Source organism: Aethina tumida, chromosome 7, assembly GCF_024364675.1.
Source record: "Aethina tumida isolate Nest 87 chromosome 7, icAetTumi1.1, whole genome shotgun sequence".
In the NCBI taxonomy this organism is placed as follows: Eukaryota; Metazoa; Arthropoda; class Insecta; order Coleoptera; family Nitidulidae; genus Aethina; species Aethina tumida.
In genome coordinates, this window is record NC_065441.1 from 11,881,621 (window position 1) to 11,898,335 (window position 16,715).

General features: G+C 23.6%; 1 protein-coding gene across 2 annotated transcripts in view; it reads right to left on the reverse strand.

Annotated features, from left to right (window-relative positions):
• Positions 1–16,715, reverse strand: part of LOC109605824 (LIM domain only protein 3) — a 130,859-nt gene that overhangs the window by 112,950 nt on the left and 1,194 nt on the right. Inside the window, exon 1 of one of the 2 annotated variants that reach the window (XM_049970108.1) lies at positions 110–258. The exons of the other annotated variant lie outside the window; for it this stretch is intronic. The gene's annotated coding sequence lies outside the window, so the exon portion shown is untranslated. Of the gene's footprint in view, positions 1–109; positions 259–16,715 lie in introns of those variants that run through there. 2 annotated transcript variants of the gene reach the window in all.

The window sequence follows — 16,715 nt, forward strand, 5'->3', positions numbered from 1 at the left end:
CAATTTCCATTAGCCATACTTTGAGCTATTACACATAAAAAGGTCACAGGAGTGTTTCTATGTTAAATTGAAAACGCTATGTATAAGAAATAAAAATAATCTGACTTACCCATAAAATGATAGTAAAATATATTATAAACTTACCCAAGTTAATGGGTAAGAAAGTAAAAACGGAAACATCAAGTTTTTTTCCCATTGTGAATCTAACTCGAGTTGTTAGTTTCACTCCACAATTTATGTTTACGCTGGCGTAATTAAGGACTGGTCATGAATGAATACCGACAGGACCGTGACTAACTTGGACGATTGCAAACACTTGTAGATAACCAAGTTGGTTTGGAAATAGGTTTTGACCGCGACGGGCAACCATACACGACTCAACATTTATATGAAATCCATATTTGCAATATGCAGTTTCACAGATTAAATTTACATATTGCGAATTTTATTTATCCGATTTTTTCGCGTTGTTTCGCATAAAATGTTGAGTAACTTTCATCTGATTCAGTTTGATCAGCCCTTTTTGAAAATATAAAATGCCAGAAGTGGACGAATAAATTTGAATAATTTTGCTTATACATATCTAAAAACATAAATAACATTAAATGGTTATACATAATATTTACATATTATGTAAATTGAAATTTTAATTAGTTACATCCATGTTGATAACATTGTGGCCCGTTCGCACAATTTCAATGTCGAAATGTAAATGCGTACCCCTATTAATTGCCATATCATATCGCCATTGCCACTTGCACAAAATAATAAACATTGTTTACGTTGAATAGAAAAGTTCCGCGTTTGTTGGCACACGATCTAGTTAGAATAGGTCAGTTACTGACTACTTGAATTGATGTTGAATGAATTTCTGTTCGCAAGATACAAATCTTAAAGCTCTTTTGAAATGTTTAGAAAAATTTTGATGTAAAAAATGTGCGACCAATCAATTCTTTGTGGTCTGTCTAACCCACATCTGTTTTCCTTATGCTTATTTAACAACAGTTACAGTTAAGTTAATGTCATGTCTGGATATTCGTATGTCTCAAACATTTAGGTTTTAGTATAATATTACACATAATATATACTTACGTATTTAAAAAGTATAAGAAATAAATTTCTAGAATTTATTTTTTAAATAAATTAAAAAAATATGAATTTCATAATTTAAAAATAAATATTAAATAGGCATGAAGTAAAATATAAACATGTAAAAATATTAAACATATCATATCAAAATTTAAATCTGAAAATATAGTAAGTATAAAAATATTACATTATTAAAAATAGCATCTGAAATAAATATATATACCATATTTAGAATCTGCAATAAGAGTTGAAAAAGAATAACACTTAAAAAGATAAAATTTAAATCGAAATATTTTAAAATATCATACTTAAAAACAATAAATTAAAAATAAATAATTAATAATAATTATTATATATAAAATATTTTAAAATGTTACAAACATCTTATCAAAACTTAAATATAAATCTAAATTATAGTAATTTAATTTGATAATAATATATAAATATTGGATTAAAAAAATTAAATTTAAATTTGAATAAAATATATAGGTGCCTAAATAAACAGATAAAACAAAGACAAAGTTGTAAGGTTGCATTATAAACGCAAAATCAAATTCAAATTGAAATGAATCATAAAAATATAATTTTATTATATTTAAAAATATAAAAATTAAATTTAAATTATGTAATTTAATCTGTATAATTTCAAATATAATAACAGAAAACCATAATTTGAATATAAGTGTGAAATTACAATGAATGAATTATTTTCAAATATTATAAAACTGAATATGTAGAAACAAAATAATTTGTAAGATTATAAATGTAAATATAAGTGGACATAATAATTTAAGAACTTATATTATTATTATAATTAAAACATTAAATTAAATTATTATAATTAAAACACAATTTAAAAATAAATGTATAAACTATTGTATGTAAGTAAACATGTAAAATATTAAATTTTTAAGTGATTTCAAAGTATTTGTTATAATAAAAAATATATAAATGTTAAATTTTATTAATATAAAAATTAAAACTTCTAGAAAATGTAAGATTTTGGAAAATAATGTATATATTTTAAAATATTACAAAAAATTAATATAAAATTGTAAAAAAAGTAATGTGAATATTCTAAAAATATAATTCAAAATTTACATAGAAAATTGTAAAAATATTTATGAATTTAAAGAATTAAATATTAAAATTTGGAAACAATTAAATACACAATAGAATTTAAAGAATTTATGGAAAATTATGTAATTTCTAGTTTTATATTATTTATTAATTTTTTAAATATGTTCATAAAAACAAAAATACACCTAAAAATTTGATTTAAAATTTAATTTTTGTTGGTTAATTACTAATATTAATACATCACTTGTTCAATGGCATTTATCATTTTTCCAAATTAAGATGACATCTTCTAAATATCCCACCCCTCCTAATAAATATATTTTTGGCAACATGTTAAATGAGTTGAGGTGCTACATTCTCATTTGGTACTATTACTGATGTTAATTAAGGAACGAATTCCATGGGAACAGAATGAGGCTGGGGTTAAAATGTTCTCACATTTTTTCACTCCCCCAAAAAAATTAAGGGGGTTGCTATATTTAGATATTTGATTTGATATTCAAATACGTGATGTTGACTACTTGCATCAGGCAGTGACGAGATGAAAAAAATGGGTCACCCACTTGTTACAATTTGGGAGGAAGTAAAAACAAAACTGTAAACAACTTTTATCTCAAAATAAACGATAAGAATAAATATTTTTAACTATAATATTAATATAAAAATATTATACGTCAGTCTCCTGTAACAATAAAATACTATTTACCTTCCATTTATATTAATTTATTTGTTATGTTGGTGAAATATGTTTCGAAAACAGCAACTAGACAAGTACTATAAACATACATATGATAATTAATCCAAAAATAGGTGTTTTTTAACTCATGATTGGCAAACGTCTTTAATTATCACTTAATTGTAAACAAAATTGTCTAATGTGAAGAATATTATACAACACGTAAGCACTAATTAGTATGCTTAAAAAGTAACTCATCAATATAAAATTTATTTCGTTTTATGGATTCATTGGAAAGGCTCATTTTTAATTCAGGTTGTTTTCGCTGTGATTATCATAATTACACAACATCTTAAAAAAGAATTTAAAATTAATTCATTAGTAAATTCAAAATGATTGATGTGGAGCCTTGTTCTTCTTTAATTTCCATTAATTAAATTAATTGATTCTAAATATTTATTGATGATTAATAAATCAGGTGGCTGAAATTATTAATCCAAATTGATAAAACAGTACATTGTTAAACAACCTATTTTAAGCATTTAGAATCGTGAATAAATTAATTGATTGCTTAGACGTGAACAAAACGTGACTTAGAACCTAGTGGAGTATCAAAGCCTGTGAAACTATGCGTTTAGAGGGAATATGTGAGTGATATTGTGTACGTGTGACGCAGGTGTTATGATAATTTTTAACAAATAGCAGGTTGGATAAACAATGTTTGCTGAGCAACTGGTTTCTGCCATATTTTCTTATTTCTATACTAAGTTTTAGAAGTGAACTGTGTAATTTCTTTATTGGTCAAACGAAAAAGAAATATTCGTTCAGCCTTTCAAAAAATTAGAAATTAAAAAAAAATGTTGCATGTTTAATTAAACATCTTAAAATCTTGCAAAAATTTTTAATTCAATATAATAATATTTAAACATCAATTTTAACAATAAATTTTAAAATATTCATGTGTATTAAAAAAAATAATTTCAATATTAAAATATAATACAAAATATATACTTAAAAAATTTAAATTTAAATATTTTAAGAAATGCAAATTATAAAAATTTTCCTGTATATTTAAGAAAATGATAAAAAAGTGAACTTTTTAAATTTTTAAATAGAATTTAAATTTTAAAAGAAATGTAGAAATATGTACAAATTTAAAATTCAATTAAAAAATAAAATAAAATTGTAAAAATAATAATATTAACAATGTAAAATTAAAATTTAAAAATATATTTAAAATTTTATAAACAGTAACTTATAAGCTTAATTGATTTTTCCCATATTCTTTTATTTCGAGATTAAAATTTAGCAACGGATTGTCTGATTACAATAAATTATTTAGCAATGAATAAATAAATTTTACATTTAACCTTTATAAAAAATTTTAATTGATTTTGAAATATTTGTCTCGAGGCAACATTAAACCAAAGATATTCATAAGCCTGAAGTATTTACAAGTAAGTGGAGCGTTTCCTAAATGTAAGTCTTAGTCAAAAATATGGTTATTTTATAGTTCTTTCAATTTACATGTGTAAAGGTGGAAATAATGGATTCGTATGTATACATATTGTTCTCAGTTTTGGTCATAAAATTTTCAACTGCTAAAAATTCATAAAGTTGTTTTTATTATGTATATTTAAAATAGATGATTTTAGAAATTTTTTCAAGAATTCGTCATGTTTTGAAAGTAAATTTAATGGTTAACGTGCTCATAAATATCCATTCTCTATTATATTCAAAATGTGGTATGGACGATAATTATACTGGGAACATCGCATGCCATCGCAATTCTTTGATTAAATTTTAATTTCATTTTTTCCTTGTATGGTAAAATCCCATTGTTCAAAATTTTTTAATCGATGACTTAAAAAAAGCCCCATAAATGTTCATTTTGCATAACTGGTTTTATGTAACTGCAACTAAAACAACAATGAGCCGCTAAGCAGGTTTGAGTACACATAAACTAATAGTATTGTTTTTGATTGGTGCAACCAATGAAAATAAAAATGAAAAGCTATAATTTTATTGTGGTAAACATGCATGACATTAACCGATTCTAGAAATCCGTAGTGGGGATGTTCGGTTTGTATGAGATGAGTAAATAATTAACCAACACTGGGCCCGCTCACCTTGGCGGATAAAAGTTCCCGGAAGTCTGCAACACTCACGGCCTGTTAGCGAATTAAATCAGGTAGATAGATCAAAGTTTATTTGGATCGAATCCACCACAACGGGTTTCACGCAAGACTAAAGTCAGGAATGTATAAGGAAACAATATTTATCCAGAGAAAACCTTTCTTTATTATCAATTTATAATTTTATTTAGACAGTTTAAAAATTATTTGATGAGTTGCTTACAGGAGTTATATTCTATAATTTTTTTTTCATCGTATAACTGATTTAAAAGAACCATTTTAAACAGAAAACCATAATTTGAATATAAGTGTGAAAATTACAATGAAACTAATTACATTTTTATTTTCAAATATTATAAAACTGAATATAATAATAGAAACAAAATAATTTGTAAGATTATAAATGTAAACATAAGTGGACATAAATTAAGAACTTATAATTAAATTTCAAAATAAATTATATATATTCAATTAAAAAAATCAAAATTATTAAACTAACGAAATATACATTTAAAATTGATTATTAAATTTCATAATTTAAAAATGATGTAGCAATTTGAAACTGTAAATGCAATATGAATACAAAATTTAAGAAAAAAAAAAAGATAATATATTTAAAAATATAAAAATTTAATTTAAAAATAAATGTATAAACCATTATATGTACGTAAACATGTAAAGTATTAAATTTTTAAGTGATTTCAAAGTAATTGTAAATAAAAAAAATATATAAATGTTTAATTTTATTAATATAAAAACTTCTAGAGGTAGAGAGATCAAAGTTTATTTGGATCGAATCCACCACAACGGGTTTCACACAAGACTAAAGTCAGGAATGTATAAGGAAACAATATTTATCCTGTGAAAACATTTTTTTATTATCAATTGATAATTTTATTTAGACAGTTTAAAAGTTGTTTGATGAGTTGCTTACAGGCGTTATATTCTATAATTCTATAATATTTATATATTTTTCCATGCACGGCTAAAGTCTGAAATTTACGAGAAAATAATGGTTGATTATAGAAAACAATTTTTAATATCAATTTTTATAATTTTATAAACAGTTTAAAAGTTATTTGATGAGATTCTTTTAGACACCATATTCTATGTTTTTTTCAACGTATAACTGACCTAAAAGAACCATTTTAAATAATTGTTTTTAGCCAATAATTGTGGATTTACTAAGAAATTTATTTATTACATACACTTTATATATTTTTATATTTAGCCAGCTATTAAAATTATTTTTTATTAACCAAAAAAGTAAGGACTACAAAACAATTTGAATATGTCTACCAGTTAACCGCAAAGGTTTCAAGCAAGATGTTTGATCACTGAAAACAATTTTTTATTATCAATTTGCTTAATTTTATTTAGATAGTTTAAAAGTTGTTAGAAGAATTTTTTGGAAGGAAATTCTAAATTTTTTCTTCATAAACCTAAATTTTGCTTATGCACACATTTATTTGTAAACACCAAAAAATATCACTTGACTAAAAAACGTCGATATTTTTTCTACAATTGAGTGTAATTGAAGTATATTTATATATATTAGATAATATATTACAGTGATTATTTATTTATTTTTTCTCATTTTATTTAGACTTACATTTAGAGATACTCAAAAAATGGAAGGATAGAAAAATAATTTAAATACATCCAAGGGGTTTTAAAATAAAATCAGAAATTGATAGGGAAATAATAGTTGACTACTGAAAATAGTTTTTTATTAAGACTTATTTACAAAAATCAAAATATATCACTTGTCTGACAAATATCAATATTTTCTATATTTTAGGATTTTCTGATTCTGATTTAAATTCAAACACTGATTTTTTATATATTTATTTTAATTATTTTTTTATTTCTCAAAAAATATAAGGGCAAGAAAATAATAACAATAAGAATTAAGCCACTCAGGAATTTATAAGGAAATAATAGTTGACTACTATATTCTAATTTTTTTCATTAAATAATTGAATTTTGTTTATAAGGGACCCACCAAACATTTTATTCATATGCATCAAAAAGTCATTTAATTGACAAGACTCAATATTTTTTCATAATTGAGGATTTACTAAGAAATTTAAATTAATACCTTGAATTATCACATACAGTTATTCAGATATTTATTATAATGAAGTTTTTATATATTTTTTAAAAAAGCGAGGACAGGAAAACAAATTAAATACATCCATTTCTTTATTACCTTTTTTTTAACATCACTGATTTCTAACTTTCAATCGAAAATTTATGATTTCTGTTTGCACTAAATTAAACTGATCGCTGAAATAGGTAATTTAAACTTCCCCCAATAAATATAAAAAAGTGTTATCAAATAAATTTTATGTTTAATTAATCTAAAATAATAAAAACGATAATTTACATCCTATAAAGTTGAAATACTGGCAGTACAAATTTATAAATTAATAAATTATTTACGTCATATTAAGAGAAGGTATAAAAAACAATTTAATCGTTCGCATTTCCAGTAAACGAAATTGTATCGATACAATTAAAATAACAAAATCATAGAATGTCGTGACGAAAACATAGGTGCAGCCCGTATAAATAAATGTAATCAAGGAATCAAAATTCAACAGGGAAATACCGCTTATATTTTACATCGGGACTATTCGCAAAAATGTTTTTTCCTTCGCTTGAATAAATTTACATGTTATTAAAGTTAAACATACAAAGCTACATATAGTTAATCTTAAAATATTTATAAATGTATTCAACAATACTCAATTAAATTTCATTTAAAACGTGACTATCGACATAAATTATGTTATAATACAGGTTTATCTTCTAACTTGATAAAGGAAAGAAGAATTAATAGATTTCACGATAAAAACGTGATTTCTAACACTAAACGAAATTGTTTTCTGAACATTCATGGCCAGACAAACTGTTTTGTCAGTGGATTAAATTTAATTTTAATATTTTAAATCCCGGATGTCCTACACAATAATACAATTAAATTAATAGAGAGACGAATAATTAATCAATAAATCTTTATATATTTCAATCTCTTCCCAATAAAAAATAATTATTTTTAAATTACAAAACTACGCAATAGATATTGTTTTTATGAAAAGAATCTTTTCTATAATAATATACATTTAATAATAATTAAAAAACATTTGTAAACACCTATAACAATTTTATAAATTGTTTGCATTTAATTGATAATAATTTCGAAAATTAATAGTATTAAGTAATGGTTTTCTGCATGCTCAGAATATTATTAATTTGAAAAAATAATAAAAATAACTTTATATAGTTAAAGAAAAATTGTGTTAAAAATAAAGTAATTAATATTAAATATTTCAAGTAGAAAATTTTAATTAATTTGATACTCAACAAGGTAAACTAATATTAATATAAAATAAAAAATTAATATCAAAATATGACATTTAAACAAATATATTTTTTATTATAACAATAGTTGAGAAATTAAGTAATAATATGGTAATACTTAAATTATCCAACAAAATCAAAATTTAATTTGTATACATATTAGAATAGGCACTAAAAATTTAATTTAAAAAGCCTTTATCTTGCACAGAAAATGTATTTCATTTCGTAATAACCATAGAACGTCGTGTAGTAACAATAATAACTTTCTTACATTAAAATAAATTAATATTTCTGTGTACGGCGTTACAGAATGTCATGGGCTTAATTTATTCCTTCAACTTAATAACATTCTCATTAGATAATAAGATGAACCGTTTCCGTTTTGTATTAAAGCAAATTACCATTGATAGTGAAAAGAGGGTTCCCGAATTAGGAGCAATTTATTCGTTTTTCATTTCTTTATTTTCGTTAACACTTACTTGTCGGTTATTTATTGGTAAATTATTGTTCAATTGAAAATTACCAATTTTTAATAATCAAAACAAATATACAATATTAAAAAAGTAAATAAGTAGTCAATAGTCTTTCTGTATATGTTGATATGAAGTTGTACAGTTGGTATTAATGCTATCATGAAAGTATTTTTCGATGTCTATGCACATGTTCAAATCATCATATTAAATGATAATGTGAACTTGTTCAGTCAGTAATGGAATATATGTATCTTAAAGAACTGTTGGGCTGTGAAGCATCTGTATTAATAAATAATAACTCATGGCTCTCTTAAGTCTAATAAATTAATTATAATTCCTGTTAAACAGGTCAATATTATTTTTTCCTATTGTGATTCTCGAAAACTTGTACGTTTGCTTGGATATTTAACATCTACAACACATTTCAATTTTAACAAATGCGCAACCCTGAATTAAGATCTGAATCAAATTGTATGCAGCCATTTTAAATTAATTACAATTAACTTTCAAGGAATTTAAAACAAGCCATATTAGTTAAATGTATGCAAATTTAATTTATTAGTTTTGAAAAATTTAAGGAGTGACAATTTCTATAATATCTATAAATATAGAATTTTTTATTAACCAATTAAAGTATTGGTTATTATTCGTAAATGTATATTAAATTTTCACTTTTCATTGTAATAAATTACTGATTTTAGTGTAAAAATATAAAAAATAATTAAAATTTGTAAATTCTTTAGAAATTAATGCTTATAAAAGTTTAGTGTTAGAGATAATAGCAATAATAAAATAAATAATAAAGACACTTTTTTATTTATTTAATATAATATAAAGAAATAATTCAAATAATTATAAAATATAAACATTATTAATAGTTGATTGACTATAAAAATAATAATTGGTTTTATACATGTGTTACAAAATAAACCTAATTCTAGAATCTTTAATAAAAAGTTCTTTTACATTTAATTATAATACAAAATGATAATTTATTTTATTATTAAAAAATTATTTTTTAATTAAATAAACGAAGGAAAATACAAAGATTTTATTATCTTTTAAAATATATATGAAGCATTTTTTAAATGAAATTTCTTTAATTGTGCATAAAAGTATATATTTAAATAAGTAAATTCTTTCAGTTCATTATTTATTATTATTATTTATTAATATTATCCTTTATTACTTAAAATAAAACAGATAGTGGCTATAAATATATAATTTATCATAATATTAGAACTTAAAACAATGATGGAAACAAAAGTTGGTATATTACTAAATAATTAAGCAAATATGTGTAATAATTATATAATTTTTATTTTTTTGTCTTGTGATATCACTATATAAATATTGAAATATTTGCATTATCTTTGTCAAATTGTGACTTTACCTACTTAACAATCTAAAAATCTGCATATTAATTGGTGGCATAATATTTTATTTTCTTCATATATACGCAGACGCCGAGATTACACATAAGACAGACAGAAGTTTTCTATAATCTACAAGTAAATGATCATATATTATAAACGTTCTACTTTCGAATGGATTGAAGAAAGTTGTTATTGAATAGGGAAAGTGAATGTGGCTGGTGACTTGAGAATTTTGTTTACATTTTGCTTGTATACCTACGGGCATTGGAGACAAAAATAACACATTTATCACGTTGCAAATGAGACGTTTTCTTAACGGCCACATTGGCAATTGCCAAATTAAATAAAAACTGCCAATAATTGTATTGGTACGGTCATAAAATTGCCAGATGTGTTAAAAGGATAAATGCATAAAAAAATAATTCCTTTTATGGCAAATTTGTTTCCACTCCTTCTAACAATTATGGTTGGTAAATTTGTTTCCACTCTGTCTAACAATTAGAAATCGAAAAATATTTTTTTTACTGCGATATTAAGGCAAATTGAAACATTTTTCTATGATAATTAAATTATTTTTTATTTTAATAGTTTAGACATTAATGTAAGCATTGTTAACCATATTTGTATGTTACAATTTAATACTGATAATTTACAACCATAATTTAAAAATATAACAGTAACAAAGGGAAGGGACAATGTGAAATTATTATTAAAATTAGGCAATCACTTTTTAATGTATAACATTTTTATGTACAGATTTAAAGAGAAAATCAAATCCCACACAATAAGACAACAATATAATTAGAAAGAGTCAGATTGTGTAAGATGTGGCGGAATACAATGGTGGTATGTATTCGAAGCACTGCAACTAGATCATAGAAATTCTTTTTTGTTTTAAATAATCGTTGATTCGATTAAAACGGACACAATTAAGGTAGGTGGGGTCACTGCTTTACGCGTCGCTTGGTCCCCCCTCAATTACTCACCCTAACTTCTTAATATGGTTGAATAAATTTTTTCGTTCATTTCCTATTTACAATAACCAACGTTTTTCCGTACGTAGGCGTCAATATTGAACAAAATGTCAATTTTAAGAGATTTCTGATACTGTACCCAAAAGAAAATATTCGTCAAACATTAACTCATTGTTTTGAAATATATTTTATCAGATATTTTTGTCATAAATCATAAATTTAAAATTATTTTCCAATTATTAATAAAACAACTTAAAAAAACACAATTTTTTATTATACCGTAGCACTACAAGAATATCTAGTGAAGTGATAAATAAAAAGAGTACTTATCAATAATCAAATATAGGGAGCTTAAGAAAAATGTAAAAAGTTATCAACTAGCAAACTAAGTTATTGATTTTATGATTATAAGGTAGACCAATCAATATCAATAAATTTTCACATTACAAAAGGTCAAACATACCACAAAACGCTATTTAACGATAATCTTAAGTGCATAAATAAGAGTTTAAGATAAGAGAGAGAGTCAATGTACTTATTTTTGTAAATATAGACCTAGTTTCTAATCAACATATGTCGTTTAACTAGCGTGTAATTGAGAAAACCAGTTTTTAAAAATTTTAGAATTATAAAAATTTTAATCATCAGTTGCACATATTCGATACAATAAAATATTGTTTTGCTGTTATAACAAAATGTAGGCGTTCAGTTATATGAAGTCATAAAAATATCACTCATAATATTTCAATTTTTTTACATTTCAATATAAACAATTGAATAAATTTATTATTTATGGAGCATTGTTTGATAATTTAGCTATAAAATTGAATTTCTCAAAAGTGAAAACCCAAAATTACTTTTTAACATGTATTCTGTATAAGGATTAATTATGTGAAACATGTATGAAAGATTTAAATAATTAATAAGTGAAAGATCCAAAACAATTAATAATATAGAAATTTAAAACTAATTAAATTTTATATTTTTAAGTTGCTAGATCAAATTTTTTATATTACTTATGCTACTTAGACTTTGGTACTTAAATCTTTCAGACAAATTTCTATAATGCAAATCATACCCTTTAGTTAGCATATCATCAATATACATACAATGCTAATGTTGGTTTGAGAGTAAATCATTATTTATTAATACAAGATCAGTTTATAGAACACAATATGAATCTTTTCAGTAACGTGGCCTTATTACATATTTAAATTTGTAATTACTCCAGACTACAGTTTTATAACATGTAGTTTCCTTCAACGTTAAAATAGATTATCGTGATCAATATAAATACAGTATGTTTAATCAAGATAAAATGTCTATTTACATATTAATGCCGTTCGTTGTTAAATGAAAAACTACTCCTTTAATAAAATTTAATCTTGACCATAAAATTTTAATAACTTTTTTTGATTAAATATAAATTGACCAAAATTAGTTGAAAAATATATTCTTTAATCTAGTAAATATCAATTATTTATTAGGTGGATTAAAATGTCTGAATAATTAGTTGCTCTACTAAATGTGTTTCTGTGGAAAAAATATTCTTAAATAATAGTAAAGCAATAACACGTTTACAACTGGAATTATTGTGGTGAGATTTCAGAATAATAAATGAATCATTATTTCATTAGAATCCTTCCACTATTTTAACATTAAAAAACTGATTCCTCGCAGAAAAAATTAAATACAGAAATCATGTTTTCGATTGGCACTATTTTTTAATTTTGTTTATTTATATGTAAATGCCAAGGCAAATTGTATGTAAATAATTAACACATGAATCTAATTATTTTTGCATACACTTTTGCAAAATTCATTACTTTTATTATTAAATTTCGCCACTAACTTAATTAATTTAAATTTTCAATGACGAACTTTTCTTCTCAATTATTTTGATAATTTTAACAGTGTTCATTTATTTTTACACATAATTTTCGTATATCGCATTGTTATAACTATCGTACAAATTTGTTATTGTTTTGGTTCATTAAGTGTTTATCTTATTAATATTAATTATAATGATGACTTATACCAACAGCAATTTCTCTCTCTCTATTTCTTTCTTTTTTATTATAAAATGATTCACTAAATGATCAAAAATGTGAAATGAAATACCCCAACCAAATATAAATAATAAGTAATAAGTTAATAAGTTTAATAATATAATTAATATGATTAATTTGTGAGGTGCTAAAAACTACATTCAATTAAAATTATACCATGTTAGACAAAAATGCAACACATACTATATATTTATAGTTGTGTGTTATAAAATTAATTAAGTTAATATGGCTAAAAAATATTATAAAAACACATTTACAAGCAATAAATTTTAAAATTATAAAAACTTCATTATGAACGATTAACGTTGTTTATTTATTTCCTCCGGTCAATAATCAGACATATTATTACTTTTAATTTATGAGAATGTGCTAAAAACGCATTATTTTAAAATTTAAATGGTATGTATTATGTTAAATTTATACAAGAAATACAACACAAACTATACATTTATTTAATTATTAAGATATATAAAATTCAATGTGTTTTATTGCTCAACAAATAATTATTTATATATGTATCGACCAAGGTTGTAAAATATAAGTTGACAATAGATATCCCAAGTTTAGAATTAACAAGAAAGCCTTTTTACAAATAATCTCAAAAACCGCCAAAAACTATAATTAATTTAAATTATCAAGGATGGACTTTTTCTTGTTAATTGTTTGGATAACATTTGACGGTGATAGTTTGTTATCTGTAACATTATTGTTTAAAGTTTTTTTACAAAGTTCATCAAATTCATCTAAAAACTCAGCACGTAGCTAAATGTCACGTTAAACGTATAAATGTTTACCATTGTGATAAACACATTATCTACATCTTAGATATACCGAAGTAATACACTTATCAAGTTTATGTGTTTGCCCAACAAATTACATTGTATGTTTACTGACCACGAATATACGTGTAGTAAACAATATGTTAACAGCTGCCAATAGAATCAAGACTTTACATACAGACACGGTCCGCATTATCATATTTATATCGTGCAAGTCGTAAATGGTCACCCCACATTCTACCTTTGAACTTGGAAAGATAATGCTGCTTCTATTTTTGAAATGACTTATCTCTTAAATTTTTACACATGCATCTTGTTGTTTTTGTTTGTCCCCACCATTTCACCCACTCCAAGCACCAATGGGACAATGCGTTCGAAAGGAGTTCGCCATATAAATTGGTAATTGGAAGACGCACATCAACAATAACCGTTCCCGTCAACAATAACAACGAAACATTTTAATTTTTTTTGAAAAAAGAACAGGAAGCCAATCAAATCATTGATAAATGTGCCTTAGTTATGGTCACATCGACTCGAGTGAGTTACAACACTTGAGTATTTACTTCGTGTAAGTAGCGGCCTCGATATACGATAGGCCAACGACCAATTCCAATGCTAAACAGACAAAACAATCTATAGGAAATATCTGTCAATTGCACGTATATCATATTTATACACACGTTCGGTTTGTTGCGTTCACGTCAACGTTGGCCTTAGTGTTTCGCTTCCACGTTTGAATCATACCGTATATTTCTCTCCCATTAATGATGAAAAACTAAATGGTAACTCTTAATGAAGGGTAATTTGCATGATTTCATATTTATTACGTTGAAAAAATATTCGTAAATTATGCGATTTCTTACGCATTAAATTTCTATTTCTAAAATCCATGTTAAATTAATAATGTTAAAACGAGATAATTTATTGATTCGATTCATTAATCACTAATATTTCAAAAGAAAAAATAAACGGAGACAAAAACATGGCTGCTTATAAACCTACCACAGCTGTGGACGTTTTTGCCAATTATAGTAATTGATTTCTCTATTAATAGAAATCTTTTTTTATTGTATTAAATATTTATGATAATTAAAATATTGTGCACATTAAAATACCAAAAGACCTTTTTGTTCTGGAATAATGAGTAAATAATTTTATATATATTTTACAAATGAGTATTAAATTCATACTATTAATTATAATGATGACTTTTAATTACTATTAAATAAGATAAGATAAAATTAAGTTTTGTAAGAAATAATAAGTAAAGTTAATATTTTGGTTCTTTAAGTACATAATTATTTTTTTTGTAAACCAAATAAAAACAAATAAAAATATTATTGTTAAAAAGTTGGAATAAGTTTTGTTATTTAGGATAAAAATTGTTATATTTTAAGTGCTGTAATAAAATGATATGATGGTCAAATTTATTTTAAAAATATAATTGCAAGTAATAATATTTAAAATTATAAAAAATATTAACCATAAACATTTAGTGTTTATTTATTTCTTCCTATGTAAAATCTGATAATATTTTTAAATTGAGGAAGTGCTGAAAAAGATTCATTTGAAATGCAAATTACACGTATCATGAAATTTATACTAAAATATAACACAAACTATACATTTGTAGTCGTATTTTAAAACAATTAATATGAAAATAAGATAACTAAAAATTATTATAAAAATACATTACAAGCAATAAAATTTAAAACTATTATATAGGTTCAATAAAAACAATAAACGTTGTTTATTTATTTCCTCCTGTGTATGACATATTGAATTGAAGGAAGTTCTAAGAAACGCGTTATTTTAAATTGTTTAAAAGTTAAATTATACATAAAATTGTGTGGTATTTTAATGTATTTATATACATTCATTTAATTATTAAAAATTATTGTCCACCACAACATTCCCTAGTTTAGAATTAACAGAAAACAATTCAAAAACCTTAACTAATAATTTTCCTAATTTTTAGAACTGTAAATCCTAGAATATATGACAATTTCTATTATTTTTAACACCAAATGTATTAATGGCTGACTTACATTTTTCCCATGACGTTGCGCAGACTTAAATTAGAATTTCGTTTATTTTCAGAATCCTTTGTATGTTGCTTACTTATGTTTTAATTTAGAAAATTGATTCATCCAGTTTTAATCTTTTGTTTGCTGATGCTAAATTTTACAAATATGTTGATGAACCAAAAATTTCACTATGTATCCGGAAAATAAGTTTAATTCGATAAATTGTTATGGTACATTTGTACGATTTGTTGAAACTGCAATCAAAACAACTTTTAATCTTTTTTAATTTTGTTCGAGTGGATCAAAATTGTTACATCGTAAATAAATAACAACGGAAATTTTGCACAATCTGAATTATACATTGTATGGTGTGTCTGTTTAATTCATCCAATCCAACACGTTTAATTAAACTTAATAAAAGATCGATTTTATCTTATATAAGTGTTTATAATTTATGATTCAAGACAGGTATTCTGAGCACAACCTGTTAAATTTATTCTTTTCAAGTTTACTTAAAAAATTACGATAATATTTGCGTTGACGTGAATCTACAATGGTAAACAACTCAACGTATTATTTTTAGCTAAGGAATTAAATTAAGTTTGTGGTTTCAATAAACACCACCACTCCGTATACCTAAAACAAGTTTTTTCAATGCTAATTAAAATTTT